The sequence below is a fragment of the Lolium perenne genome, chromosome 4, assembly GCF_019359855.2.
Source record: "Lolium perenne isolate Kyuss_39 chromosome 4, Kyuss_2.0, whole genome shotgun sequence".
Classification (NCBI taxonomy): domain Eukaryota; kingdom Viridiplantae; phylum Streptophyta; class Magnoliopsida; order Poales; family Poaceae; genus Lolium; species Lolium perenne.
The window spans coordinates 222,702,396-222,708,179 of NC_067247.2; the positions used below are offsets into that span (position 1 = coordinate 222,702,396).

Consider the following 5,784-nt stretch of genomic DNA (forward strand, 5'->3'; position numbering starts at 1 on the left):
ATCAATGCTTTGTTTCATGCGAAACAATTATGGCGGTGCTACATTAAAGAAAACATTACTAAAGGTCTGTAAGATGCGTCCCACGTCTGGTTATTGCTCGAGCTTGCCACAATAGAGTGCATATGAGGTTCACCATGGATGACGAGGGGGTGCAGTGGAGTGAGAGAAAGGATTACGACACACAAAGATTTTGGTACATGAAAAGAACACCCATATCAACCTAAGCGTATTGCCTATTCGACAGTCTCGATAGTCTCGATAGTCTCGGGACCACAACAGTTACAAGCAGCGACTACGCTATCTACAGAAATGGAGGAGTGGATGGGGTGGGTGTAGATGATGGAATTTTCTTTTAGACAGTGGCAACGCACGGGCACATTAATTTGAACCAACCAAATCAAACCTCATGGTCTACACCATCTCACCAATCTCTACTACTTAAAAATGAGGAGACTGTTCCGTCGTCAAACCGTCCGTCGTCAGTTTAGTCGTGCTTCGTCTCTCCGATCGCCCCGAACGGGCCCAATTGGGCCAAGCCCAACTAATAATCCAAGCCCTCTCGTCGTACATCCTCTTCGACCTACTCCCCTGTTCCTTCCTTCCTACCATCGCCCACCGATGGGAGCTCCCCTTGCGTTCCGCTGCCTCCCCGAGACGTCGCCTTCCCTTCCGATCTCCGCCCAGCACGAGCCCCGCCGTACCATCTAAGCTACGCCCACTACAAGCTATGCCCAGATTATAATCGCCTCTCATCCCCCACCCATCGAACCGAACTCCATAGACGCCGCATCACATTGCCCCCATGTCTCAGATCCAGCATCATCGGCCGGCTCTTCGACTCTCCAGGTTGGCTTTCTCGTCCTGTACTCCCACTCTACGGTCATAGAGGGGACACCAATGCACAAGAATCTGAAGTATTTTCCCTTCCACGGGAAGAATTCGGGGATACTGCAGCTCGGCAGTCGACGGTTTCATGCGTCCGGTTCCCTATCTCTCCATGCATCTTCTGTACAATCCTCATGAGTATTATCTCATTGGATCGTGTATCTGCCATCTTATCATTTCATAGCTACATCTCACAGTTTGAACTTGTTACGTGGTATATGCACCCGAAATATTTGCAGTCACGACCAAAGTAACCTCTCTGAGTTTCTGAACTGCATCTGCATGTGCAACTCTGCCAGCGCAAGTCTTCTGTAAGTCTACAATTTCGTTTTGATGCTTGTTCTTAATATCACATTCACATTAGAGTTCATTTGTGGTCTATTTGTCTATATTGTAGTATCTGCTGCACTTGAACAGGTTTTGAAACCTATAGTATCTTGGGTTATCAAAACTGAATCTGCCAACTTATGTGCACTGGTACGTGATGTTTTCCAATTCACACACAGGAAAGTGCCCACTACAAGTGGCAGTTTAATAGTTCAAATTATATTGTTGTATGTGTCTCTCCTGTCCTTTCTACGTTCAGATTTGTTCTACCAAATGATTTGCTTTCATTCGGTATAAATGCACTCGCTAGATATTTTGACAGCTGTTTGGTTCTCAAAATTCATCTACAAATCTACATCCAAGACTTTTCATTCTGCAAGCTAACGCTGCATAATTAACTAATAACTGTGTACACCTAATTGGCTCATCGTACATTATGCAGGACAATGCGCAGCAAACAGAAAATATAACAGTGGCAAAGAGCTATTCCATCATACGAGAAAATACTACCAGGTATGAAACTACTAATAACCGCACAATGTTATTTGAGTACGCAATTCTAAATAAAACATACTTACTCTACAGGATATTGGATGATCATTGAGGAATCAACAAATCGAGTGTGGATGTAAAAGATATTGTGTATCGGCTTATCCACATTAGTAAGTCCTTACTTCCTTACTCCTTCTATGTAGGGAAAGATTGGACATGAATGTCTATTTTGGTACCACTTTGCGTTTCGGGAGCAAAAATCCACCACATTTTGACGAGGTTTTCTCAAAAAACACTAAACCATAATTGATAACAAATTGACACGAAAACTGGCAGTGGGACCCACCTGTCTGTGTTGTTTTGCTGATGTGGACTGGGACCCACACGCTCTGCTCACATTAAGAAAATGAAACCTACAGAAAAGGGGGAAAACAAAATCTGAAAAAGGAAAAAAAAACCGCCCACCCCGATGCCTGCCGCACATCACACCAACCGCTGCCGTGCTCCGGCCTCCACCGCCGCCGTGCTCTAGCCACCGCCGCCGTGCTGCTGCGAGGCAGGCCGCCGCCGTGCTCCTGCCCCCACCGCTGTCGTGCTCCTGCGGGGCAGGCCATCGCTGTTGACCTGTGCCACCAGGCCCCATCTCCACCGTGCCCTCCCGGCATGGACGACCGAGGCACCCTAACCAGGTCCAGCGGCGGCGACGGATCTCCACGCTCTCGGCCATGAGCTCGCGCGCCTCATTTGGGGATGAAGAGATGGAGGTTGGGGTGGCCGGCGAGGTCTGGATAGGGCGAATCGACGGCGGCAGCAGAGGCCGTCGCTGGGGAAGATGAGGTCTGAGGCTGCAATTTGATGCTCATCGGGGCAAGGTGGTCTCCAGTGTGGTACAGGGCAGCAGCCTGGTGGTCTACGGCGAGGGCCTGGCAGTGGCCTGGTGGTCTCCAGCGAGGGGATGGGTAGCAGCCCCGGCCGTGATCTCCGGCGAGGAACAGAGCAGACTCCTGTGGCTAGATTCTTTTGATTTTTTCGTTTTAATGAGATTTTTTGTTTTTAACATGGGCTGGCTTGTTAATATTTCCACGTCAGCCTTACATGTGGGCCTTCTATGCCAGATGGCTATGAATTCGTGTTTAATACCGATTTAGTGTTTTTTGCGAAAATCTCAGGGAAATGTGGTGTTTTTTGCTCCCGAAACACAAAGTGGTACTAAAATGGACATTTAGCTGGGAATGTGGTGGTTTTATGCTAACAACTTAAATAAGCTGGGACCCACACGTCTGCTCACATTAAGAAAATGAAAACCTACAGAAAAGGGGGAAAACAGAATCTGAAAAAGGAACAAAAAACCGCCCACCCCGATGCCTGCCGCACATCACACGAACCGCTGCCGTGCTCCGGCCTCCACCGCCGCGGTGCTCTAGCCGCCGCCGCCGTGCTCCTGCCCCACCGCTGCCGTGCTCCTGCGGCGCAGGCCATCGCTGTTGACCTGCGCCACCAGGCCCCATCTCCACCGTGCGCTCCCGGCATGGACGACCGAGGCACCCTAACCAGGTCCAGCGGCGGCGACGGATCTCCACGCTCTCGGCCATGAGCTCGCGCGCCTCGTTTGGGGATGAAGAGATGGAGGTTGGGGTCGCCGGCGAGGTCTGGATAGGGCGAATCGACGACGGCAGCAGAGGCCGTCGTCGGGAAGACGAGGTCTGAGGCTGCAATTTGATGCTCATCGGGGCGAGGTGGTCTCCAGTGTGGTACAGGGCAGCAGCCTAGTGGTCTCCGGCGAGGGCCTGGTGGTCTCCAGCGAGGGGATGGGTAGTAGCCCTGGCCGTGATCTCCGGCGAGGAACAGAGCAGACTCCTGTGGCTAGATTCTTTTGATTTTTTCGTTTTAATGAGATTTTTTGTTTTTAACATGGGCTGGCTTGTTAATATTTCCACGTCAGCCTTACATGTGGGCCTTCTATGCCAGATGGCTATGAATTCGTGTTTAATACCGATTTAGTGTTTTTTGCGAAAATCTCAGGGAAATGTGGTGGTTTTTTGCTCCCGAAACACAAAGTGGTACTAAAATAGACATTTAGCTGGGAATGTGGTGGTTTTATGCTAACAACTTAAATAAGCTGGGACCCACACGTCTGCTCACATTAAGAAAATGAAAACCTACAGAAAAGGGGGAAAACAGAATCTGAAAAAGGAACAAAAAACCGCCCACCCCGATGCCTGCCGCACATCACACGAACCGCTGCCGTGCTCCGGCCTCCACCGCCGCGGTGCTCTAGCCGCCGCCGCCGTGCTCCTGCCCCCACCGCTGCCGTGCTCCTGCGGCGCAGGCCATCGCTGTTGACCTGCGCCACCAGGCCCCATCTCCACCGTGCGCTCCCGGCATGGACGACCGAGGCACCCTAACCAGGTCCAGCGGCGGCGACGGATCTCCACGCTCTCGGCCATGAGCTCGCGCGCCTCGTTTGGGGATGAAGAGATGGAGGTTGGGGTCGCCGGCGAGGTCTGGATAGGGCGAATCGACGACGGCAGCAGAGGCCGTCGTCGGGAAGACGAGGTCTGAGGCTGCAATTTGATGCTCATCGGGGCGAGGTGGTCTCCAGTGTGGTACAGGGCAGCAGCCTAGTGGTCTCCGGCGAGGGCCTGGTGGTCTCCTGCGAGGGGATGGGTAGTAGCCCCGGCCGTGATCTCCGGCGAGGAACAGAGGAACAGAGCAGATTCCTGTGGCTTGATTTTTTTGATTTTTTCGTTTTAATGAGATTTTTTGTTTTTTAACATGGGCTGGCTTGTTAATATTTCCACATCAGCCTTACATGTGGGCCTTCTATGCCAGAATGGCTATCAATTCGTGTTTAATACCGGTTTAGTGTTTTTTGCGAAAATCTCAGGAAAATATGGTGGTTTTTTGCTCCCGAAATACAAAGTGGTACTAAAATGGACATTTAGCTGGGAATGTGGTGGTTTTATGCTAACAACTTAAATAAGAGTGTGCTACTACCAACAGTATGGCGCCCCAAACCATATGGCTTACCAACTTTCTCCTTATGTGTTCAAATGCTTTGTTGAACAGAAGAACTAAGAAGACACAAATGAGAGTGAAGGAAGCGCCTCAGGGGGTGAGGATGTGGCGACTGGCGAGAGTATTGGAGGAAATGTACAGCTTGCCTCCCACATTCAAACCTCCGGAGGCTGCATCCACCAAGAAGTGAGTGAGAGCACAATCGTTACACAATCATTGAGTGGTTTTACAATTTCTTGGCTGCATCCAAGAAGTTATCTTGAATGAGCGTAACTCTTGATTTTGACCTCCTTTTTTTTTCTTATGGCAGAGTTAAAAGAATTTTAATATAAGCACTTCTCCCAAGCTCCCAAGGTTGCATTTCAGTACTGTGATGTGCGGTGGAGAGGGGCAATGGCGAGAGGATTTGGTCGAGAGAGAGAAAGAGAATGATATAGATGGTGAGATTGAATGCAGCTTCCAGTGACGTTGAAATTGAAAGTCACCGCTGGACTTTGGCGACATCTCGGCCATCCAAAGCCAATCCAACGGACAGGAGTTGAGCAATAAAAAATTCCCCCATCCTTAGACGTTTCCAGCCTGAAACTGTATTTAATCACAAACCGTATGTTTGAATTCACTAAAACTTCCCAAGAATGCATAATGCAAATTATATGATTTTCTGAATTTATTTCAAAATTTTATGTGAAGTTTGAATTTTGAGTTCAAATTCTGCCCGTGAAATTAACATGAGTTTTATTCACAAACGGTATGCTCAAATCAGATGAAACATTCGTAATGTATAGCATTTACTGGATATTTTAAATTTTTCGTGGCAATATAAATTTTGAGTTTAAAATTTGGTCGTGGAACTTAAAATCATATTTACTCACTAACTTTATCCTCAAATTGGACGAAAATTACTGGATTGTTTTCGTTTATTTTAGGCAGTTCAAATTTTGAGAATGTAGTTTTTTAGTAGGATTTCAACAGCTTTTTAGCCAGATTTCAGCACCGTTTTTCACCATTTTCAGTTATTTTAGCTTCAATTGTAATAGTCCAGATTGTAGGTCTTTTATTTTT

The 5,784-nt window shown here is 48.3% G+C and overlaps 1 long non-coding RNA gene across 2 annotated transcripts; it reads left to right on the forward strand.

Annotated features, from left to right (window-relative positions):
* The first annotated feature begins 621 nt into the window (after positions 1–621).
* LOC127348842 (uncharacterized) lies at positions 622–5,392 on the forward strand. 2 transcript variants are annotated; one of them, XR_011756710.1, is made up of 7 exons: positions 622–846; positions 1,125–1,196; positions 1,283–1,362; positions 1,655–1,725; positions 1,798–1,874; positions 4,774–4,908; positions 5,033–5,392. It is a non-coding gene; the product is annotated as an uncharacterized lncRNA (long non-coding RNA). The 2 variants fall into 2 exon arrangements; XR_011756709.1 differs by having other exon boundaries at positions 622–1,196.
* Positions 5,393–5,784: the final 392 nt, after the last annotated feature.